This window comes from Marmota monax, unplaced genomic scaffold (assembly GCF_021218885.2).
Source record: "Marmota monax isolate L192 unplaced genomic scaffold, Marmota_monax_Labrador192_F-V1.1 WCK01_AAM20220418_F8-fsc00005, whole genome shotgun sequence".
Classification (NCBI taxonomy): domain Eukaryota; kingdom Metazoa; phylum Chordata; class Mammalia; order Rodentia; family Sciuridae; genus Marmota; species Marmota monax.
Genome location: NW_026692254.1, coordinates 26,901,600 through 26,927,538, shown reverse-complemented (window position 1 = coordinate 26,927,538; position 25,939 = coordinate 26,901,600). Strand labels below are relative to the sequence as shown.

Below are 25,939 nucleotides of genomic sequence, written 5' to 3'. Positions count from 1 at the left end.
GAGGCAGGAAAATCTCAGTTCCGAGGCCAGCCTCAGCAATTTAGCGTGGCCCTAAGCAACTTAGTGGGAATGTGCTTCAAAATAAAAAGATTTAAAAAAACAAAGAAGTGGGGCTGGGGTTGTGTCTCAGTGGTAGAGCGCTTGCCTCACACATGTAAAGCACTGGGTTTGATTCTCAGCACCACATGTAAATAAATGAATAAAATAAAGGTCCATAAACAACTAAAAAAAATTTTTTAATTAAAAGGGTTGGAAATGTAAGTCAGTGGTAATGTCCCTCTGGGTTCAATCCCCAGTACCAAAAACAAAACAAAAACAAGCAAACAAAAACACTAGAAACTATTCAGCGGTTCATCTTTGGAATCTAGTTAACAAATAGTCACAAAATGAAATATCATACACATTTTTTAAGTTAAAAAACCATAACATAAGCAGGTCATGGTGGTGCTCATCTGTAATCCTAGTGACTTGGGGAGGCTGAGGAAGGAGGATCTCAAGTTTGAGACCAGCCTGGGCAACTTAGCAAGACCTTGTCTCAAAATAAAAGATTAAAAAAAGCTGAGGATGTAGCTCAAGGGTAGTAGTTGAGGATGTAGTTCAATCCCCAGCACCTTCCCCAAAACATAATATAGACCAATATATGGGAATGTTATTTCTTACATAATAAAAAGGGAGAAATAAAAATTAATATACCTCTATATGACTAATTCGCATAAAGAAACTCTGGAAAGATATGCTTAAAGCGAATGTGTTCCCTCTGTAGAACCAAGGTCTGAGCTATGGTCAGTGGGGGGCAGAGGGAGAGTGTACGAAAGGGGGGATTATACCATTTTATAGCATTTACATTTTTGAACCATATAAATGCATTGCCTTTCGATTTTTTAAAAATTTTAAAAATACATTAAGTGCAAAAAATGTCAGAAGGGAACGAGTCGAGCACAGTCTCTAAACTCTCTCTCAGCCTCGATGGACAGCCTGGTGCAGGAGACAAGGACCACAAATACCGGGAGCCAAGGGCGGCCGGGGAGGGGCGCGGACCTGGGACCCCGCGCTCGGGAGGAGGAGCGGCGGCCCCGGGCCTCCTGCGGGGTGTCCAGGACCTCCCCGAGAAGGGCCCCGCTGCCCGAGCCCCTGGGCGCTGCGCCCCCGGCCCCGAGCTGGCCGGCTCCCCAGGGCGGAGGCCCGCGGCCGCCCGTCACCCGCCGGCCCGGAGCCGCCCCGCCCGCCGAGCAGCCGGACCGAGCCTCCTCCGCGCAGGGCCGTCTCCCGCCGACGCCAGCCCCAGACTGTGGCCTGAGCCGGGTCCAGGACGGAGCCCAGGGCACAGATGTTCCCATTCTCTGGCTCCCCGACGAGCTTCTTGGAAAACTCACGGAGCCAGCCTTCCTCAATCCACCTTTGATGGAGAGAAGAGGGGCCCTTCTCTGCTGCGGCCGCGGGCACCTGGCTGCCCGCCCTCCGGGGCCAGCCGCAGGCCGCCCGTCCATGCAGCCCTTGTCTGTGCTCTGGCTTCGGTCCCGAATTGCCGGCGGGCGGGCCCGGAGAAGGCACAGAGGCTCCCGCAGCCCTGTCTCCACGCTGGCTCACCGACAGGAAGTGGCCTGGCTGAGATGCGGGTCGCATTGCAGGACCCCTGAGCGGAGAGCACTGCAGCCAGACCAGGACAGGCAGGCACCTAGGGGATGACTTCAGTCTCAGAGAAGAGGGAAGGGACTCCATGTTTATTGAGGTGCTATTATGTGGCATGCTTTTCATTGAGACAGACTTGTATTCGAATTCAGGCCCTACCATGGAGTAACTATTGACCTTGAGCAAGCTACAGGATATACTCTCTGACCCTCAGTTTCATCATCTATAAAATAGGCATGCCAATAAATAATATAGTGAAGATAAGTGAAATAGGGGTAACAAATCACCTCATCAGACAGTGCTGAAAAAATATAGACTATCCTCTGCCTCTGGGGTATAAGGTGTGAGGTCAAGGCTAAGCAAGGGTTAAGATTCTGAACCCAACTGCTCTGGTTTAAATCCCAGCTCTGCCACTTTTCAGCTGTGTGCTCTTGGGCAAGTTCCTTAACCTCTCTGTGACTGTGAAAATGGAGATAATGGGGGCATAGTTCACAGGCCTGCTGGAGCAGCAAAGGGATTTAGGACAGTACCTGGCATATGGTGAGTATTCGGTGTGTTGCCCTTTGTGATGGTTCTCCTCCTGGACCCTTCTTTAGCTGACAAAGCCCTTGAGTTGTAATTGGAGGGCCCCCTCTGTGGCCAGGCAGGGCTGGTAAGGGTTCACTCCAGTTGGTCTTTCTGGGTCTACTCTGACCAGAGGGGGAAGGGAGGGAAACTCAGTCTAACCCCTTCCCCTCGGGTGCGGAGCCAGACCTCCCCTCACCCTGCTGCAGCCAGCATCTGTTTTTCATAAATCCCTTCAGCTGTGTGCCTGGGAAGGAGGGCAAGTTTCCTTAGGCAGCAAAACCACCCATCATGGGGTGGGCGGGTCCCTCTGGGCCTCCTTCCCACCCCACATTTGGCCCTGCAAGCCCCAGAGTCGTCACCACCTCTCAGCACCTCTGCCAAGTGAGGGTGCTCCCTTTGTCCTGGCTGCAGCTGCCCACTCTCCGGCTCCTGGCTGGCCGCTTCTGCCAGCCGCACACCACCCTCCAGGCCACCTGATGACCACGTGGCTAAGCCCATGATGAGCCAGGAGCCCACTGGCCAGAACTGCTGCCACCCACTCACTGCCATCTGGGACCGCTCTGTCCATGAACCCCTTAAAGAAAGAGTGTGTGGTTTCTTCTGATGCCTCAGGCAGAAGGAGGGACTTCCAGAGTATTTGTCCCCACCAGCCTCTTCAGGGTCTCCTCATTGTCCCTCACCCTCTGCCCCTTCCCATGGGGATTTCTCTCCTCTTCTCTCTACCCACAGACTCGGTTTAAGCTTTACTCTTAGTGTCAAGCAAAACATGCTTTATATTTAAGTACATGAAAACAGTTTTCCATCTCTTGGGGCAAATAGGGCAGCTGCAAACACCAGCCCGTTGTGTCTCCACCCTTTTATGTTGAAACAAACCTGATATGTTGTGTGCTTATTATTATGGCCCCATTACAGGATGTAATGCAAATATCTGAACTCATGTTGAAGCAAAATATGAGACTCCGAAGATGAAAACAGAGTAGCGGTTTTGTCTATTTTGCTCATCAGTATATTCCCGGTGGAGGGAAGAAGGCCTGCCACATGGCTTACTAAGTGTTTGTTGAATGACTATAACAGGAGCTTGCAGCCTGAGGCTCAGGCTGAATATCCTGACAAATGTATATTCCATCCCTCTGCCTTCGGCAGGAATGTGTGAGGCTCACTGGGCCACGCAGCGACCCATTCACTACTCCTGACAATCCAATGGATTCATGGAGGAGAGCAACTTGGCACTTGAACTGTCTTCCTCCATATTGGAAGATGTCCCCACCAAGGAAGTGTGAGTAAAAGACTCTCAATACAGAAGCTTAAAAAGCCAGATCAATGTTGGACTTCCCCCTGGAAGTGCAGGCTGGACACACATCAGAGTGACACTCAGACACCAGGTCAGGTCACAGTGGCATTCAGCATGCACTGCCAATGGCCATGTTCCTGAACCAGCCTTCCCACAGCTGGGTGCTTGCTGCCCAGCACCCTCTTCCCTACCTGCACCTGTCCCTCGGGGCTCCCTCCAGTTCCCCAGTACCCTTCCAGTAGACTTGTTTTCTGTTTAAGTTGGTGGAGATGCTTTAGGCTTTCTGTAGGTTATAATCAAGGATCTTGATATATAAAAGTGGATGCTATTACCCTATTTTCTAGAAGAGGAAACTGAGCACCTACTGGGTGCCAGGCTGGGGGCAGGGTTAGACATTTAAAGAGGCAATTTCGGTAGAATGTGCCAGGGAGCCTGCACGACAGTGGCACACGTTGAGTTTTGAAGGAGGAAGGAAGGAATTTTCTAGGTGTGTTGTGTTGGAATGTGGCCTGTTTTTCTAGGTGCAGGAAGATATGACTATACACTATGCTGGAGGAGCAGTGGGTGGCCACTCACTGGGGGGATTGCCTGCTTGAGCAATGGATTTGGATTTTGCAACAGGCTTCCAAGTTGCAAGCATCAGAAATAAATTTTTGGCTAATTTTCCCTAAAAATCTTCAGGGACTTTTTTTTTTTAAAGAAAAACTGATAATTCACAGAATTGGGAGTGGGGTGGGGGGAGCACCTCATGAGTAGGGTTTAGAAAAGAACAGGAATCAGAGATAGGTGTAGTGTTGCCACATGTAATCTCAGAAGCTGAGACAGGAGGATCCCAAGTTCAAGGGCAGCCTGGGCAACTTGGTGAGACCCTGCCTCAAAATAAAAAATAAAAAGGCGGGAGGGAATGGGGATGTTGCTCAGTGGTAAAGCACCCTTGGGTTCAATCCCCAGTACCAAAAAAAACAGAAACCATGGAAGTGCCAGAGGCTTGGTTAGTGAGACCATGTCAGAGGGCAGTTTTTGCATCCTTGAATCAATTCACACAAGACTCACACAAGAGTTCTTGAAAACAGAGACCAATCAGTCAGTTTTGGGAAGGTCAGGAAGTCTTGATTTATGATCTTTGAATTTGTACATTATGGGAAAGGAGGAGGTCTCAAATATTGATGAGCTATTTCCAAAAGAAGGAGGATATAATACTACACAACAAGTAGCCACCAGGCTTTATTATGAAAGATTTTTTGAACAGGTGAATGTCAAGCGTTTGAAGAGTGAGGATGGCAAGATTGTGGGTAGGAGCCTAGTGGAAGAAAGAGAGAGAGATGCTGAGGTCATGATTTGAAGCAATGAAGATGATAGAGGCAAATGCAGGAGATATTTAGAAAATGCAATCATTAGGATTCAGAGAATTATTAGGTGTGGGAAGTGAAAGAGAGAAGAGTGAAAGAAAACTCTGGTTTCCAGCTTGAGAGACTGAGTAGATGAGCGAGTCACAAAACCAAGGCAGAAATGCATGGGAAAGGTAAGATGGAGATGAAGGTGCTAGGTAGAACTATGGGGGCAGGCCCACAGTTTGAGGAACCTGTGGATCCAGTTGAACAGCTGCTTAAGAAAGCGGCTGAAGAGTCAGCTACTAATAGAACAATTGAAGTCACAGATTTAAGCAAAACCCTCACAGAGGCAAGGCAGAGAGCAAGAAGCAAAGTTAGCTGCAGAGGAAGTGCTGTGGGAACCCCCCATTTAAGTGGCAGAGAGAAGAGCAATCTACAAAGAAGGAGACAGTGAGGTGGAAGGAATCTGGAAAGGTTCTGTTCATAATAATTACTGATGACAGGGAAGAGAGCCCCAGGAGGGTAGGGCAACATGGTTAAGTGCTGCGGGAAGTCATTTAAGCAGTGGAAGGTGTCCATTGGAGCTGACCATCAGAAGGTCACTGAGAGCCTCGTTAGAGTTCAGTGAAGTCCTGAGGACAGAGCCAGCACATTGGAAAGGGACTAGCAGAAGGGAAGACAGGAAGTACAGGCTTCTCCTGGGACACGGGCTGGCTGTGAGCTGGAGGAGAGATAGGGCCCTGTTTGGAGAGGAGCCCAGGGTCGTCATGGGCACACGGGAGAGTATGCCGAGTGGTACTGCTGTTTCTTGACTCCCATCCAATGGGACATCCAAATATTGACCCAAGGTTCCAAAGGAGGAAAATATTTTTTAAATGCCTAAATCATGATAAACCATGAATCAGGATGACAGAGGATGGAATCAGTTACATAAATAGTGGAATATGTCTATTTGTTATCAAACTGGGTAAATGATCTGACTTTTTTGGGATCAGAACAGGAAGTCAAAATTGAAATGATAAAGGTTATTGTGGAGAAATCCAACTCAGTGTTAACTTTCTTGCTTTCTTCATCAATCCTTCATCCCTCCTGAATACTGGTGCTCTTCAATTGAGCTAGATCTTCTTTATTTTTCATTTTGAGATAGGGTCTCACTAAGTTGCCCAGGCTGACCTGGACTTGCCATCCTCCTGCCAAAGCCTCCGGAGTAGCTGGGTTACAGGGGTGCACCATTGTACCCAGCTAATTTATTCCTAAGAAGAGGCATTGCTCTCTCCTTTTATCATTGCTTTATTTATTTCTCCTTATAATTCTTTTAGTTGTTGTTTTACATGTTGTCCAATGTAGAATATAGTAGCTGGTAATCATAGGCAGCTGTTTAAATTTTAATTCACTGAAATTAAATAAAATTAATTTTTCAGTCACGCTAACCAATTTCAAGTGTTCAACAGTTACACATTGCTAGTGGTTACTGAATTGAACAGTGCAGATATAGAGCATTAATTTTGTTGCAGAAAATTCTATTGGACTGCCCTGCTTTCTATAATTTAAGGCTACATTGTTAGATGCACATATGTTCATGTTTGTTATTTCCTCTTGATCGTTATTCCTTTTAGTAATTTATAAAATTTTTTGTGTGTTTGCTGCCTCAAATTGTATTTGTCAGAATTTCAATTTGCAACCCAGATTTTTATTTGATTTACATTTACCCAAACTATCTTCTTCCATGTGTTTTCTGACACACCTAAAACCTGTACACTTGTTAATAAAATGTTTCAATTTTCTTGCTAATCGAAGTAACAATGGAATTAAAATAAGGAGATATTTGACACAAAATTGAGCCTATTGGCTTTGTTCAAAAGACACACACAGAGGTTTTTTTCAAGAAGACAGAGTAGAGAAAGTGATTTTCCTGACTGCTCCTTAGCATGAAAACAAGAAAGCAGATAGGCAGCTTCTAGGCAAGGTGGGGGGAAAAAAAAGGTGGGGGAGCTTTACTGGGAATTAATACTTGACATTCAAAGCAATGGGATTCAGGAGGTTGGATACAATAAAGAAGAAATCCCCAGCACTACTGCTGCCACTGCCCAGCAGCACTACCTAGCATGACACCTCACCCCCTGTAAGCAAAGTGGAGTGTAAGAGAACTAAAGGAACCCAGATTTGTGTGTGTGTGTGTGTGTGTGTGTGTTGCTGTGGATCTATCCCAGGACCTTGTGCATGCAAGGCAAGCACTCTCCCAACTGAGTTATATCCCCAGCCCTAAGGGAGCCCATATTTTTAGGAGGCCTGTGGCTTGTCTGGTTACAGAGAGATCAGAGATTAAAGACACCACCCAACTAACCTGAAAGGTGCATTGCACAATATCCTTTTGTGGGTAAGAAGCCACATCTCTCCCAGCTGCCCACAGAGGACAGAGGAACAAGCCATTTTGCAGGGGCCAACAACTGGGAGAGCTGATTCCTGGCAAACCCAAGCTGGTCCCCAAATACAGGCCAGGCAAACCCACACTACATGATATAGAGAGTGCCTAAGTGACCAGGAGAAAATCAAACATGGAGAGGGCAATACAGGTCATGGAAACCCACCTGGCTCCCACCCTCCCCTTTGAGTGCAATGGCTCACAGGACTAGCTAGGAGAGACTCTGTGAGCCAAGAATTCAAAAGAGCAGGGGCAGGAGTGATTGAGTTTGGAGACAGAACCAAGAGACAGGAAATGTGGGGTCTTCAGGTTCTGGAGGAGAACCATTGGCTCTTCCACCGCATGAATGGAACCTGGGGAGATCCCTCAGGTGCAGTCTCCCAGCGTGGACAGGGCCCTAGAGGTGCACTGACTTAAAATCTTCAGACCAATCACCATTCATTGAGGAATGAAGAATGTAGAGCCTACCTGAGTTTAAACCCCACCTCCAGGAGCTCTGCCTATGGGGTATTCTCTCCCTGAACACTATAGCAACCCCACCCTGAGGATAGAGTAGACATGACACTCCAGCCCACCCCATAATGCTGCTGAAGGGGAAGCTGAGAATTTTTTTGAACTCTAACAGACACAATTCTTTAACTTTTCATTGAGATTCCCCCCCCCCACCATCATCTTCTTTTCTCTGTTTAATTGTGACCTGAATGGTTCATGGACACTTATACATATTTGTTTCTTTTTTCTCATTTCTAGCACTTTTTAAAGGCAGTTATTTTTCATGAATCAGTATTTTGAGAACTAGGATATTTGATTGATATATTTTGGCTTTGATTTATATGCTTTTATTTTTATTTTTTAATTTTTATTTATGTATTTTTCTTCTATACCTTATCTATTTCCCTTTATTCTCTTTCTCTCTTTTCTTCTGCTACCAGACAAACTCTTTTGTTCTATATTTCACTCTTCCTTTAATTTTTTATTTCTATTTTCTCTTCTCTTCCCTCATAATCATCACATTATTCATCTTTTCTGTTCTTTTCCTGTCTACAATTTGAAATTGTGAACTCTTTTGCAAACTTACTCTTTTTACTGGGGGCAATAATGGATCATATCATTTCTGTTTTATTGTGACAATTAACAAACAGTGTAGATGTCATAGCAGGAACTATTTGGTTTAATGCTATATATTGTTTGCATTCATTGCTATTATTATTTGTCTCCCCCTAAACTGTGAGATACTGGAAACCTTCAGAGACACTATAAGTCCACAAGGTAGAAACTCTGCTGCCTCAGATCCATACTGTTAGATGGGTAGACACATAAACAGCAAGGAAACAAATTGCCTCAAGCAAACCAAAATACTTCAATAACAGAATCCATCCATACTCACAGTGGAAGAAATATTAGAGAAGGAGTTTAGAATATTCATACTTAAACTGATCTGTGAGGTAAAGGATGATATAAAGAGTGAAACCAGAGAGAAAAAATATAGGAAGTGAAAGATCACTTCAATAAAGAGATAGAGAAAAAAATCAAGTAGAAATCATCAAAAATGAAGGAATTAATAAACCAAATTAGAAATTTAATGGACAGCATCACCAACAGACTAGACCACTTGGAAGACCGTGTTTTAGGCAATGAAGACAAAATATATACTCTTGAATATAAAGTCAACCATACAGAGAAGATGGTAAGAAACCATAAACAGAACTTCCAAGAATTATGGGATAACATGAAAAGACCAAATATAAGCTTTATTGGGATAGATGAAGACTTGGGGACACAAACCAAAGGATTGCTCAATCTTTTCAATGAAATAATATCAGAAAACTTCCCAAATCTAAAGAATGAAATGGAAAATCAAATACAGGAGCCTTACAGGACCCCAAATATACAAAATTACAACAGATCCACACCAAGGCACATTATTATGAAAATGCCTAACATACAGAATAAGAATAGAATTTTAAAGAGGAAAAAATATGTGTGACATTTAGAGGGAAAACAATCTGGATCTCAACTATTTGCTCAACCCAGACCTTAAAAGTTAGAAGGTCTTGGAATAATATACACATGCTCTGAACAAAAGTGGATGCCAGTCACGAATACCATACCCAGCAAATTTAAGCTTCAGAATTGACATTGAAATGAAACACTAGAAAAATTAAGGATAACAGGAACATACCTCAACATTGTAAAGGCTATCTACACTAAGCCCCAGACCAACATCATTCTAAATGGAGAAAAATTGAAGGCATTCCCTCTAAAAACTGGAACAAGACAGGGATGCCCTCTTTCACCACTTCTATTTAGCATAGTTCTTGAAACACTGGCCAGCGCAATTGGACAGATGAAGGAAATTAAAGGGATACGTATAGGAAAAGAAGAACTTAAATTAGCACTATTTGCTGATGATAAGATGCTATACCTAGAAGACCCAAAAAGTTCCACCAGGAAACGTCTAGAACTAATAAATGAATTCAGCAAAGTATCAGGATATAAAATTAACACATAAATCAAAGGCATTTCTGTATATCAGGGACAAATCCTCTGAAAGAAAAATGAAGAATACTACCCCCATTTACAATAGCCTCAAAAAAAAATAAAATACTTGGGAATCAACTCAATGAAATAGGTGAAAGATCTATACAATGAAAATTACAGACTCCTAAAGAAAGAAATCAAAGAAGACCTTAGAAGATGGAAAGATCTACCTTGCTCTTTCAAAGGCAGAATTAATATTATCAAAATGACCATACTACCAAAAGCACTATACAGATTCAATGCAATTCTGATCAAAATCCCAATGCCATTCCTCATAGATACAGAAAAATCAATCATGAAACTCATCTGGAAAAATAAGAGTCCCAGAATAGCTAAAGCAATCCTTAGCATGAAGAGTGAATCATGTGGCATCACTATGCCCGACCTTAAACTATACTACAGAGCAATAGTAACAAAAACAGCATGGTATTGGCACCAAAACAGACTGGTAGACCAATAGTACAGAATAGAGGACACAAAGTGCCAAGAAAAGATAGCCTCTTCAACAAATGGTGCTGGGAAAACTGGAAATCCATATGCAACAAAATGAAATTAAACTCCTATCTCTCACCAGGCACAAAACTCAATTAAAAGTGAATCAAGGACCTTGGAATTAAACAAGAGACCCTGAGTCTAATAGAAAAAGAAAATAGGCCCTAATCTTCATCATGTCGAATTAGGCCCCAACTTCCTTAATAAGACTCCTATAGTGCAAGAATTAAAATCAAGAATCAATAAATGGGATGGATTCAAACTAAAAAGTTTCTTCTCAGCAAAAGAAACAATCTGTGAGGTGAATAGAGAGCCTACATCCTGGGAGCAAACTTTTACTCCTCACACATCAGATAGAGCACTAATCTCTAAGGTACATAAAGAACTCAAAAAGCTAAACATCAAAAAAACAAATAACCCAATCAATAAATGGGCCAAGGACCTGAACAGACACTTCTCAGAAGATGATATACAATCATGAGATACATGAAAAAATGTTCATCATCTTTAGCAGTTAGAGAAATGCAAATCAAAACTACTTTAAGATTTCATCTCATTCCTGTCAGAATGGCAGCTATTATGAAGACAAACAATAAGTATTAGCGAGGATGCAGGGGAAAGGCACACTCATACACTGCTGGTGGGGCTCCAAATTGGTGCAGCCAATATGGAAGCAGTATGGAAATTCCTTGGAAAACTGGGAATGGAACCACCTTTTGACACAGCTATCCCTCTCCTCGGTCTATACCCAAAGGACTTAAAAACAGCATACTACAGGGACACAGTCACATCAATGTTTATAGCAGCACAATTCACAATAGCTGAACTGTGGAACCAACCTAGATGCCCTTCAGTAAATAAATGGATAAAAAAAATGTGGCATATATACACAATGGAATATTACTCAGCAATAAAACAGAACAAAATCATGGAATTTGCAGGTAAATGGATGGAGTTGGGGAAGACAATGCTAAGTGAAGTTAACCAATCCCAAAAAAATAAATGCAGAATGTTTTCTCTGATATAAGGAGACTGATTCATAGTGGGGTAGGGAGAGGGAGCATGGGAGGAATAGACGAACTCTAGATAGGGCAGAGGGGTAGGAGGGGACAGAAGCGAAGGGGGTTAGCAATGATGGTGGAATGTGATGGATATCATTATCCAAAGTGCATGTATGAAGACACAAATTGGTATAAATATACTTTATACACAGAGATATGAAAAATTGTGCTCTATTGGGTGTAATATGAATTGTAATGCATTCTGCTGTCATTTATTTTAAAAAATCAATTTAAAAAACTCAGAAAAAAATTTGACAATGAAATAAAAACCTTCCATGATAAACAAAAATTAAAGGAATTCATAACTAGAAATCCTGCACTACAAAATACTCAATAAAATATTTCATGAAGAAGAAATTAAAAATAAAATTGAAAACCAGCAAAGGGAGGAACTATCCTAGAAGAATAATAGTCAATCAAAGGAGGAACTAATTCAAATTAAAAACCAAAAATAAATAAAGTGACAGGAATAAAAATCATTTCTCAACATAACATTGAATGGAAATGGCCTAAACTCGTCAATCAAAAGACACAGACTGGCAGATTGTATTAAAAAAATAAGACCTAACAATATGCTGTCTCCGTGAGACTCAAGATAGGCTAAGACATCACAGGTTGAAGGTAAAATGGTTGGGGGGGGGGGGAAACACCATATCATTCATATGGATCTTGTAAACAAGCAGGGGTTTCCATCCTCATATCAGGTAAAGTGAACTTCAAGCCAAAGTTAATCAGAAGGGATAAAGAACATCATTTCATAATGCTTAAGGAAATTATACATCAATAAGACATAACAATCATAAATATTTATGCCCCAAACAATGGAGCATCTACAGACATAAAAAACCCTTCCTGGAGCTGGGGTTGTGGTTCAGTGGTAGAGCACTTTCCTAGCATGTGTGAGGCACTGGGTTCCATCCACAGCACCACAAAAAAATAAATGAATTAAATAAAGGTCTATCAACAACTGAAAAAAAAGAAAGAAAGAAAGAAACCCTCTCATCACTGGATATATCCTTCAAACAAAAACTAAATAAAGAAGCTATAGAACTAAAAAAATACAATTAATAATTTAGACTTAATAGACATATATAGACTATTTTATCCATCAGTTATTAAATACATTTTCTTCTTAGCAGCACATGGCTCCTTCTCTAAAATAGACCATATCTTAGGCCACAAAGCAACTTTTAGCAAATACAAAAAAATAAATAAATAAAAAGATAATACCTTGCATTCTATCAGATCATAATGGAATGAAATTAGAAATCAACAAAATAAAAAAATAGAAGCTACTCTAACAATTGAAGATTAAATAATATGATATTGAGTGACCAATGGATAACAGAATAACTCAGGGATGAAATAAAAATATACTAAGAAGGAAATAAGAGTCACACAAAACTTCCTCTCTAAGGCTTATAGGGTGTTTGCTTTATCTCCAGTGCTTTATCCACAGTATGTGCCTTGGGGTGGGTCTTCCTTTAGTCACCCTACTGAGCATCTCACAGGCCCTTTGTCTTAGGTGACCATCATACCCTTCAATTCTGAGAGATTTTTTTCTTCTTCTTTTTTCATTTCTTCTATCTTTCTAGAACTCCTATTAGTTACATATGAAATTTCTTAGAGCCTCCTTTCTATCTCTAATTTTTTGGCCTGTTTTGTGGAAGATTTACAAAACTCGATATTCTAATATTTTCATTGAATTTAAAATTTATGCTGTACAATCTTTAATTGTGAAAAACATTTTTGTTGTTCTTTAAAGATTCTATTCTAAATAGTCTTCCTTACCTTTTGGGTGTGGTATCTTTTGTTGATTTTCCGAGACTCCTAATTACATGCTTTTTCTTTTTCTTTAATTTCTCCCCACATTGCATCTCTTCCTTCTTGGCTTTCACCCATTATATAACTGTCAGGTAGAAACGTTCCTCAAAGACCTGCTGACCCTTTTCTGACTGTTCATATTGGAGAGTGAAGCACTTGCGAGCCCAACTGGAAGAGCTTTCTTAGTGTGGTACCGGTTTGTTGACTGTGGGCCTCCCTGGAGAGTGATGGTTTATCTGGAAGTGTGTTAATCAGCTTTATGTCATGGTGACCAAAATCCTGAGATAATCAACTTTAAAGAGGAAGTATTTATTTTAGCTCATGGTTTCAGAGATCTCAGTCCATGGTGGCTTGGCCCTGTCACTTTGCGCCTGTGGCAGCACAATATATCATGGCAGGAGTCTGTGGTGGAGAGGGTCTGTTCACCTCATGGCAGCCAGGAAGCAAAAAGAAAGAGAAAGGGGCCAAAGTCACAATGTCCCTTTCAAGGACGTGACCCACGTGACCTAACTTCCCACTAGGCCCTATCTCCTAAATATTCTACTTCTTCCCAGAACACCACAGGCTGGTGATCAAACCTTTAGCACACAGAGCTTTGGGCGGACATTTAAGCCATTACAGGTCTCCCAGATGACATTATCTGTGGGTCTTTGTCCTTGGCTTAGTCAGTTTCTTCAGAGAAATCCTTTAACATCATGGCAGGAGGCTGAGAGATTGGCTTCTGGAAACAGTGGGCAAGTTGTGTGGTATTCTATCCAGAATGCCATGCCTTCCCCCGCGATCTCCTCTCCCCAGACCTAACCCTTGGCAATTATGAGACTGTTCTCCATTTTTGTAATTTTATCATTTCCAGACAGTTTTATAAACGGAATCATACTGTGTGTACCAGTTGGAGTTGGCTTTTTCACTGGACATAATTCTCTGGAGATTCATCCAAGTGTTGAGGATACCAGCAGTTTGTCCCTTTCTCTTCTGAGTAGAAGTTCATGGCCTGGACACATTGCACTGAACCCAACTGTTCAGTCATTGAAAGATATCCAGGTTGCTTCCAGTTCAACACTATTATGAGTAAAGCTGCTACAAACATTCATGTCCAGGGCTGGGATTGTGGCTCAGAGGTAGAGTACTCGCCCTACACAGGCAGGACTCAGGTTCGATCCTCAGCACCACATAAAAAAATAAAGGCATTGTGTTGTGTCCATCTACACCTAAAAAAATAAACAAAAACAACATTCGTGTCCAGGTTTCATGTGAACGAGTGCTTTTGTTTCTGAGTTAAATGCCCAATAATGCAATTGCTGGGTTGTGTACTAGTTGCATGTTAAGTTTCTAAAGAAACTGCTTTTTTCCAGTGTGATCATCCTTGCATTTTAAATGAAAACTATTTTCCTTTTACTCTTTGAAGATATTATTCCATTTTCTTGCGGTCTACATCTCTGTTGCTAGGTTGGATATCCATCTCGTTTTTATTTCTTTGCTATTGAACTTTTCCTCTCTGGAAGCTTTATAGATAGATCTTTATTTTTTTTTTTACTTTGAAAATTTTAAATATTCCACTGAAATGTGTCTAGGTGTGAATTCTTACTTGCATACTTAGTTGGGAATGCAATGAATTCTTTCCATATTCGCTCTCATTCTTTTGTGTTCTGGAAAACTCTAGGTCCTTATTTTTTTTTCAAACATTTCTCTATTCTGTTTAGTCTTTTGGGATTCCTAGCATATGAATGGTATATTACTTATCTATTGTTGCATAAAAAGTTACCTTAAAACTTAATGGTATAAGGGAGGGGACATGGGTTCAGGGAAAGACAGTAGAATGAATCTGACATAACTTTCCTATATTCATATATGAATATACAACCAGTGTAACTCCACATCGTGTTCAACCCCAAGAATGGGACGCTAATTTTAAAAATATATAAATTATATATTAAATTTTTAAAAACTTAAGGCTTAACATAGAATTAAGTCTCGCACAGTCGCTGCCTGCTCCTCAGAGGGCCATCAGAGCCACCGGTGTCAGCCAGCCAACACTGGCCATGGACTGCCCACAGCCGACAGCTTGCCCCAGTATGAGTCCGAGGCCTTGAAGGAGGCCACCCAGGAAGAGAATGCGGAGTTCAGGAGGAATTTCCAGAAGGGCCAGGTGACCCAAAAGGGCTTCAAGCTGGTGATGGCATCCCCGTACTATGTCTATGTGGCCCTGGAGGAGGAGATGGAGCGCAACAAGGACAACCCTGTCTTCCCCTCCTCTACTTCCCGAGGAACTGCACCGCAGGGCCGCACTGGAGCAGGACATGGCCTTCTGGTAAGGGCCGCGCTGGCAGGAGGCTGTCCCCTACACGGCAGCCACGCACCGCTACGTGGGGGCTCCAGCAGGTGGGGCGCAGGGAGCCCGAGCTGCTGGTGGCCCACGCCCACACTCGCTACCTGGGCGACCCGTCCAGGGGCCAGGGCCTCAAGAAGATCGCGCAGAAGGCCCTGGACCTGCCCAGCTCCGGAGAGGGCCTGGCCTTCTTCACCTTCCCCAACATTGCCAGCGCCCCCAAGTTCAAGCAGCTCTACCGCTCACGAATGAATACTCTGGAGATGACCCCCGAGGTCAGGCAGAGGGTCGTTAAAGAGGCCAAGACCGCGTTCCTGCTCAACATTCAGCTGTTTGAGGCGTTGCAGGAGCTGCTGACCCAGGACCCCGAAGACCACCGCCCCTCACAGACAGCAGGCCTTCGCCACCAGCCAACAGCCAGGTGCAAAGTGAGGGCCTCCTGGGCTCCCATTGAAAGGGACGAAGTGCTGGGGTCCTGCCCTAGCGGGGTCCAGGGAGTCCTGAAGGATGAGTGGCCTCGGCGAAAAGGGTGAGACAGGAGTCATTCCGTTGGAGCAATGTCCAGAGAGAGAGCTCTAATGCAGCTTTCTCTGGGTCATCTTTTATTGCAATTTTTCTCATCATTATGGATTCAGAATACATCAATGATTATATAATTTCAAAACTTTGCCAGTTTCAAAACTTAACCATCATTAGGGGTATAGAAAAATGTAACATCATTTTACATCTTTTCCAGGATGTGATCTTTAGTTATCACAGAATCATTAATAAAATGCATCACTATTTACACACACAAAAAAGAATTAAGTCTTTATTATCTCTTACTAGTTTTTTAGGTCAGAAATTGAGGGCTGGCTTTTGGCTGGGAACAGTTCATAAGGTTAGTTGAGGGTCCTCACAACAGCAGCTGGCTTTCCCCTGGAAGGTTATCCCAGAGAATAAGAAGAAAACCACAATGACTTTATTACCTAAACTTGGAAACTGTCTGTTCTTCAATATCACATTGGTTATACAGGTCAGAACTGTTCATTTGGAAGGGGGACAATTTCTATACAAGGAGGTGAATACTAAGGAACAGGGATCATTGAGGGCCACCTGTGAAGCCTGCTACCATAGATCAGGACCAACCTTCTTATTCTCCCTTATTTGACAACGTGCCTTTCATGTTTATCTCGTCCTTCCTGATATCTTTTGGTCAGTGCTCAACCAAGTCCATCAGCTCAGAAATTTCTCTTTCACCTGTATTCTCTCTGCTACTCAATTCATCCTGAGCTCTTTATTGTAAAAATTTTATTTTATACTAAATATCTCCAATTGGTTATCTGTAATTAATTGCTCATGATTCACATGTTCTGTAACCCTCTTATCTCTAAGTTTATATAATGATTATTTAGATTTCCCATTTAGTCTTTGCATTAGTTCTATTTTTCTGGTAAAGACTATTTTCCTTATTACCTTCTGGGCTCATGCTCCTCAGGGATCTCAGGGTTTCTCCCTGCAAATTCATCTTTTATGTTCTTGGGAAGCATCAGCACCTTGGCTGAGTGTGTCTTTCTGTGGACAGAGCACAAGCCCAGTCCCCAGCACACAGCACTTCAGGTGAGCCAGGAGGGGGCACACCTGAGAATGGAGTCTCTAGCATTACTGGGTTCCATTACTCCCTGTCCCCTCATTTCCACACCTTTTCTCTCCAGCAATTCTTGAGTCTAGGATAAATTTTTGCCCAATGAGCTTCAGCCATCCTCTCCTCTTTGTAGAGGGTCCCTGCCCAGGTGGAGTTCTGAGGGTGGAGTTCTCTCTGGCTACTCTGTTTTCCTGCCTTCTTACAATTATGAGGTGGATGAGCAGCGATGCACCCAGGGTGTAGAAAGAAGAAGGACACTACTGGCCGGGTGCAGTGGCACATGTCTGTAATCCCAGCAGCTCAGGAGACTGAGACAGGAAGATCACATTCAAGGCAAGAATTAGCAATATAGCAAAACCTTAAGCAACTTAGTGAGACCCTGCCTCAAAAATTAAAAAAAAAAAAAGAAAGAAAAGAAAGAAAAAGAAGGAAACCCTTGAAAGTCCTCTCAGCCTATTTTCATTGTCCCTCTAGACTTCACACATTGGGACCCACTCTCCTTTGGTCTTACCAGGGATATCTCAGTGTGGAAGTTAGCTGCTAAGTACAGTTTTAAAATCCATTAACCTTCCTGTCTCTCCTGAGATACCAACTAGGATTGGAATCTGAGGAAAATTGTAGGACCTCATGTCAGTCTGCCATCTTTTCTGAAATCCAAAGTTCCCTCCAGGTGATTATTCAATCCCCATCCTTTTAACAACTTATGCTGGGTAGGAGATGATTTTTATTTGCTTTATTTTTTAAGACAAGCAAGATTTGATCATGTTTATAAAAATGCTGCAGAGAAAGGTTGGAGATAGAGGAACATGAAACACTATTAGAAGAAAGTTCTAGAGTAATACCATTTCAGGACTAGGTTCTCCCATCAACAACAGGGTTATTCATAGCTCAATCATTTTCATTCCTTTGACTTGTTTACTCCGCCTGATACCATCTGGGTAGGTGTCCTGGAGGATAAAGAGGTGAAGAAAACACACTTGGTCCCTATCGTCACCAACAAATAACTATGTCATTTCAACCTGTGGTCCGGAAAGGCCTCTTTGAACAATTTACCTAAAGAATGACTTAAGCAAGTGAAGAGTTGGGGGAAGAACATTTCAGGCAGTGGAAATCCCATTTTGCAAAGGCTCTGAGATGACAAAGAGGACTTGGATGGAGTTCTCAGTGGCTGCAGAGAGGGAGGCAATGAAGGTAGAGAGGTAGAAAGTGTTCTGAGCTTGCAGAGTCACGTGGACCAGGTTTCAGAGTTCTCTGTGTGTCCCAAGTGACCAAAGAGAAGTAAAAGGTCTTAGTTTGGATTCTTTGGGACAAGAATCTGAGTGGAAATGATTTATTTGAAAAACAGTCCCTGGAAACAGCAGTAAGGGGATGGGGAAGCACCATAGACTGTTTTATGCTGCTCTCACAGAATACCACAGACTCGGTGATTGACAAAGAACAGAAATTTATTTCCTCACAGTTGTGGAGGCTGAGAGGTCACCCAGTCTCCGAAGTCATCACGTTAGCATCTGGTGAGGGCCTCCTTGCCGCATCATCCCATGGCAAAAGGCAGAAAGGCAGGAGTGCAAGAGCAAGAGAGAGGGAAGGAGGCTGAACCTGTCCATCTCTCAGGATGCCCAGCAACAACAAAGCCACCCCCAGGAGAATGGCGTCAATCTGATTGATGGCAGAGGCCTCACAGCCTCATCACCTATTAAAAACCCCCCACCCCAGCACCACTGCATTGTGTTGTCTGTTTCCAAGGCCTGCACTTTGGGGCATGTGTTGGAGCCATAGAGGGAAGTGTGGGAAGTAAAAAGAACCACAGAAAAGCCAGTCATCAAACCAAGCCATCACACCATTATGGTCGCCTGTAACTCAAGCTCAGTCCCACTGGGGAGCCACTCAGTACATATATGTCCAGACTGCCCCACCCAAGGGCTGAGGGAGCTGGAGGACTGATCCACCACCTATGGTTAGTCATTGGCTGGGGACTGCTCCTGGGTGGAGAAGAAGGGAAACCAGAGAAAACCCTCAGACAAAAAGATGCAGGTGTTGGCAATTGGCACCCCCGCAACCTGAAGGGTTTGAATGAGACAGTAACAGCATTTCCACAAAGCATTTTAGACAGGTGGATGATGCAATGCCACCCATGTTTAAAAAATAAAAAGTAGTCTGGCTCCAGTGCAGAGGATGGGCGCAAACAGGCAAGAATGGAAACAGAGAAATCCCTTAAAAGGTCATGGCAGGAGTCCAGGCCAGACACATGCTGGACCTGCACAGAGGAGGAGGCTCTAGAGATGGAGACGAGTATCCGTGGAGGTGATGCCCCTGAGTGGGGAAGAGAAGGAAGGATCAGAGCACTGGTGGGAGAGGGGACTCAGGCATCTCCTCACCTGTCCATCATGTTCACACATCTGAAAGAGCCTTTCTCTCTTTCCCTCCCTCTCTTTTATTTTTACAGTATTGGGATTGAACACAGAGAGACTCTGTTATGTCCCCAGCTTTTTTGTTTGTTTGTTTTGTTTTGAGACAAGGTCCTTTGAACTTGCAATCCTCCTGCCTCAGCCTCCCAAGTGGCTGGGATTATAGGTGTGCACCTCCATGCCCAGTGTAGATCTTTCTCTCTTTCTTTATCTGCTTTACTCATACTATCTATCCAGTATGATAGTCTATATTTATTTGCATACTCTATATCACCATGAGAGACATGTGGGTTTTGTTTTCTATCCTCTCCAGTGCTTAGAACAGTATCTGGTGCATAGCACACATACAATAAATATTCATTGACTGAGTGCAATCATAAAGCTATTTGGAGGGAGGCTGCTCAGAGAAGAGGCGGTCCAGGCCCAAGCCCTAAAGAGCTGCAATGCTCAGAGGATGCAGGAGAGGCAGGGGAGAGAGAAGCAAGACAGTAGGAGGACAATAACTCTGGAGAAGAGTTTCCTGCCCTGTTGAATTGTGTTGACAGATGGGGACTTAAATGTACAGCCCATTTGGAGCTTACTGGTGAGCAGAGTTGCAGGGAAGGGTGGACTGAGGAGCAGAGCTGTGGTTTAGAGTGGACCAAGGCAAGACAATGGAGAGGCTGGGTGTAGATTGTGTTAGGGCGCATGGTGGAGAAAGGGGAGGAGTAGGGTGACAGCTGGGAGGTTGTAGGAACCATAGTTTTCTTTTAAGATTAGAGATGCTGCAGCCTGCCTTACGCATAGTAGGCACAGGTGCCAAAAATATTGGCTACATTCCATTTTTTTTACTGTCTGGTGCTGAAAGCCAAGACCCCTATCTATCTATCTATCATTGGCTTGGCTGTCACTGGCCTGGGATACTTTTGTCTTAAAGCCAGAATGGGGACTTGAGCTGCTCTAGAGGGAAAAGGGTTTAATTTGTCAGTTCCCTGACATAGGTGAGGAATCCCTTATGTGTCCTCTGTCTCAATATCAATTAAAATCCTGAATATTCCATTTAATCCCTGCATGACTTTAGACAAGATGATTAACCTCTCTGAGCCTCAGCTTCCCTATTCATACAATGAGCATAACCACAGTCCCTAGTATACATGGGATAAGACATATACAGCATTTAGATCTAGAGATGGTGCATAGTAAGCCCTTGATAAAGGTTGACCAGTGCGTCATTTGTGCCTATGCTGATGTGTGCACATGAACATGCTTAGAGAAGAAAAAGAACTTGGTTAGATGGGGAAAAAATTAAGGAGAACAAATGTTTGGATCAAACCCAAGACCTGTTAGCCCAATTCTAGGTAGGAATGAGTTCATCCCTCCTTCCTGCCTTCCCTCCATCACTCCATCCATCTCTCCCTCTTCATCCACTCATTGGTGGAGCACCAGGGCCAGGGATACAGGCGGGAGAGAGTGAGATGATGGTGTAGCGCTCCAACCCTCCATGTCACAGGAGAGCAGAGGAGACGCAAGAAACCTTGTCCATAGGACTGTGGGTGCAAGGCAGTTCACCTGGGGCCCAGAGGTGCCTGAGCAGCATGGATCAGCAGCTCTTCTCCCTCCTCCTCCTCCCCAGGGCCCAGAGCAGCTGCAGCAGTGCAAAACAGCATCAATGATGGTGCCATGAACACAATGTGGGTGGGACGGTAAGTTAGTACAACCACCATGGAAATAAGTATGGAGGTTCTGCAAAAGATCAAGCATGGAACCACCATACGACCCTGCTATACCACTCCTCGGTATTTATCCTGAAGAATTAAAGTCATCAAACTCCAGTGATAAAAGCATGTTTATCTCAGCACAATTCCCAAGAGCCACACTGTGGAACCAGCCTAGATGTCTGTCCATGGATGAATGGATAAATAAAATGTGATGTATGGACACAATGGAGTTTTCCTCAGCCATAAAGAAGAATGAGGGCTGGGTTTGTGGCTCAGCGGTACAGCGCTCGCCTAGCATGTATAAGGCCCTGGGTTCCATCCTCAGCACCACATAAAAATAAATAAATAAAATAAAGGTATTGTGTCCAACAACAACAAAAAAAGGTCAAAAAAAAGAATGAAATTATGTCATTTGCAGGAAAATGGATGGGATTTGGGATCATTATGTTAATAAGTGAAATAAGCTAAATTCAGAAAGCCAAGGGTCTTATCTTCTCTCTCATATATTGTAAGCTAGAGAGGAAAAAGGAAAAGAAAGGTGGGGGATGAATCTCATGAAAATTGAAGGGAGACCAGTAGAGGAAAAGAGAGTAGGAGGGAGGGGGTAGGGAATGATGTCAAACAAATTCTATTGTTATATCATGTGCATGTAATAATAAATCCCACTACCATGTGTAACTAGAGCTCCAAAAATCATGGAATAAATAATAACACCTATGGCCGTTTTACTTTGTGTGCCTGCTATGTGACAGGCACTGTATGAAGTCAGCTCATTTCCACAGTCACCCTCTGAAGTGACCATTAATGTCCCCATTTGGTGGTGGTGGGTAGGAGAAGGTGGGAAGCTCTCAGACATTCAGCTTGCCTGAGTTGGACTCAGAGAAATAGACCAATTTGCCTGAGGTCCAGCAGTTTTTCTTTCTTTCTTTTTTTTTAATTTTTTGGAGAAATCTGCCGGAGTGGGGGGCCTGGAGTTGTGGCTCAGTGATAGAGCGCTCGCCTAACATGTGCAAGGTCCTGGGTTTGATTCTCAGCACCACATAAAAATAAAATAAATATATTGTGTCCAACAACAACTAAAAAGCAATATTAAAAAGAGAGAGAGAGAGAGAGAAATCTGCCCGGAGAACCAGATTCTTTTGGTTCATAACTGAACCTCTGGACTGGTAAGTTAAAACAGAATGGAAGCCCCAAGTTCAAGAGGTTTTCTAAGAGAACTACAAACTTGATGGTTTTCTCGGTGCTGGGTCCCTCGCCACACACCAGGACACACAATTGTTGGGTGAAATGTGTCTTCAAATTACAGCCTGGGGGGAGTTTGACAGGGTGTTGCCCTCCTGGAAGGCCAAGAAACAGCCAGCCTATGCCAAATGATTCCAGGCTCCCTCACCAACAGCAGCCGGCCTCTCACCCAGAGCAAACCCTGTTGTATCTTTGCTCAGAGCCCCCCTTTGTTGAGTCTCCAGGGCCCCAGCATTTGGCATTATTGTTTCTGACCCTCCCATTAATCCCTGAGGACAGGGAGTATTAGCTCCAATCTACCGCCTACCCTACGGGGGCTCCCACTCAGGATCACTCAGCCAGGAAGCAACCCAGGCCGCCAGACTGCAGCCTGCTCCTGGGGGGCCCTGCCCTTTCTCTGGCTGCACCTTAATCCAGGCTCCTGAGGTTTCCTATTTCACAATAGCCTTCACTGCAGAATTCCAGCCTTTTCCCCATCCCTAGAGCAGCAGGGGAAAAGTTTATTTTAATCCTCTCCTCCCTCAGGCCCTCCCAGCCTCCCTTTCCACCCCAGCTCCTGTGCCAGACCCAGGGTCTTGCATGGGGGTCAGTCAAGCAGAGCTGCTCCAACCCCTCCTCAGGGACACAGCTGCAGGGACTAGGCTGGGACAGGGTGGGGGAAAGCTGAATCCACCCCCTCCCCCATTCCCTGTCCCAGCCCTAAACTCCAGGAGTGGCATAGGACGATGTGGTGCCCAGGAGGATATCCAGCCCTGAGAAAGGGGACCAGCTCAGCCAAGCGTCCCCATCCCTGTTCCCTGGGACCTCCTTGTGCCTGGAGCCGAGGCCTCCCGGCTCTGCCGAGGAACACACAGGACTTGAAATGAGGGTGCTGGGGCCCCGCCAGCGCTTGCCTTTTCCTCCAAGTCTGGGCAAAGCTACTCAAAACCCTCTCATGCCCCAGCAGGAAGAGTATATGTTCTTTCCATATAGAGGAGAAATTGTTCCATTTGTGAGTAAGCCTCTTGGCCTTGGGGCCCACAGGAAGCAGGGCAGCTCCTGGAACGGGGACCTCGCTGGCCGACAGACCCTCGGCAGCTGGCCTGGGATGGGGCTGGGGGCCCTGAGGGAGCAGGGTAACCGTGTGCCCAGAGACACAGCAGTCCAGGGCCAGGGAAGCACAGGGATGCTGCAGGATCTTTTCCTTGAAGCGGGAGAACTTTTCTCCACTGGGACTGGGGCTGGGTGGGAGGAGGAGGAGGGAGACGAGGGGTTTAAGAGGGGCCAGCAGCCTTTCCTGGCCCCTCATTCCGCCCCAGAGAGTCTGGGTCTGAGTCAGAGGTGACTCAGGTGTGTTCCAGCCGTGGTCAGTTTTACAAGGTTATTTCCAGCCACCCCCCAAATTTTCCTCGATGCTTCAGGGTGAGGTGGCAGGAGATGGCTCTTGTCCCCTGAACCCTCGCTCATTCTGCCAATGCTGCAGGATCTACTGGCCCTGGGCTGGAGGGAGGAGGCTGCTCTTTGCCTTAGTTCTGCTGACTCTGTTTTTTGGTTTTTTTGTTTTCTTTCCCACCTTTTCCCCATTTGTTAAGGAACCACTGAGAGTGGAGTTGGGTTAATTGTGTGTGGGGGGATGGGCCAGGAGAGCCAGGGCGTTGGCCTGGGAGGTGGGTCCACCGGTGGTGAGGAAGAAGGGAATTGGGGAGAGTCTCCACAGAAAGCAATGAAGAAATCTGGGACCTTGAACTAAAGTCAAGGACTCAGGGGAGAGGAATAGCACAGAAAACCACCTGAAGGTATGTAGCAGGTCATCCCGTCAAAGTAGGATTACATTTATCCTGGGTGGAACTTCAGGGGAGCAGACCCTGCTGTCCATAAACCCAGATGCACTCCAAGGAGGCTTTATATTTATATTTATATTTTTGCAGTACTCGGATTTGAACCCAGGGGTGTTCTACCATTGAGTCATATCCCCAGCCCTTTTCATTTTCCATTTTGAAATAGGGTCTTGCTAAGTTGCTGAGGCTGGTCTCCATCTTTCAATCCTCCCGCATCAAACTCCCAACTCCTGGAATGACAGCTGTGTGCCCTGCTCACTTTTAAGGTGATTAACATTTGTCATTGGATACATCTGGGCCACAAGTTGATGGATCCAGGCAAAAAAAGGCAGGTGTCACCTGGGAGTTGGAGTGCAGCTTAGGTCTCACGCTGGTTGCCTATAGGCAAGACAGGGTCCTTAAGATGTGCCTCTGGCCAGCCTTTCTGCGTGGCCATCATCTATTGGGGTTTAAGGGCAACTGCCCACTGCAATAGGGCAGGCCCCCCAGTTCTCCACAGCACAGACAATCCTATTTGCTTTTTTTTTCTTTCTTTTTCTTTTTGCAGAACTGGCTCCTGAGGTATTTACACACGTGCCCTTTGAGAAGAGGGGCTGATCACACACCCTTCTCACCCGACTGAGCAGGAGGAGGGGGGTCAGAGTCTCCTAATACACTGATGCTTGCTATGGGCTCAGGCAACACCAGACAGCGTGAGCCATCCATTTGTCTGGCTCCAGCTGGGAAACCAGATAGAGCTCACCTGGACTTGGAACCACCACCTCTGACCCCATGCCTCCATCAGGCCAGATCTGTCATGGCCTCCAGAGACAGGCTCTTACGACCAAGGTCAGCAATCACTCTCCTGGCCTTCCTGCCAAGAGAAGAGATGGCCCCTCCTCGGTCTAGAGCCTGGAGAAAGGACCCAAGACAGGGGCACTGTGCATGGAAGAAAAGGGACAAGAGAAAGAGAGGGGCTGGGCCCAGAGCAGGATGCCAGCCGCAGAGGGGAAGGAGGGGAGGGGTGGGGTGGGGCTCGGGGAGGTGGAAACTAATCTGGGGACACTGAAGGGTTGGGGGAGAAGAGCCCAGAACAAAGTAGCTCTGAGGAGCCCAGTCCTGCCTCCTCCCTGTGTGGCTGGGTGGACCTTGATGGGCACTTTTCAGAGGACAGAACCAAGAGGGAGCAGCATCCTCAGGGAGCATGATTTCACCTGATAGTGTACAGGCCAGGGCAGATCTTAAAGTGATTCTGCTTCCCTGGGCTCTATTTTTAGGCTAACATTCCCATTTTGCATGAGGAGGTGGGGGTGGAAGGTGAATAGGGACGAGCCTGGTCACCAGGTAATAGCTGGGCTCCTGAGGATTCTGGTTGGCTTCCTGAGGCGCTACTCTAGGCTGTCCATAAGCTGGTCTGCTGGACGACTGAGCTTGGGTTTGGGCTTGGTTTGAGCGGGGCTTGGTTTCCTTATCTAAAGATGGGAAATTATCCCACGTGGGGCTCCTAGAGGACTGTGTGCGATTGTGTGGGTAAAACACAGGCGGTCAAGCGCCCTGTGAGTGGAATCAGTCAACTGCTGTCCTCTGAGGTCCTGACTCTGACCTCAGTGACCCCCATGGGAGGTGGAGCAGAGGGCTCCCCAGGTTTCTCTTCCTCGGGGCATGAAGTCACAGCCTGAAGGAGGAAGTTC

At 44.9% G+C, this 25,939-nt stretch overlaps 1 pseudogene; it reads left to right on the top strand.

The window, feature by feature from the left end:
• Nucleotides 1–966: 966 nt before the first annotated feature.
• Nucleotides 967–16,017, top strand: LOC124089392 (uncharacterized; annotated as a pseudogene).
• The last annotated feature ends 9,922 nt before the right edge of the window (nucleotides 16,018–25,939 follow it).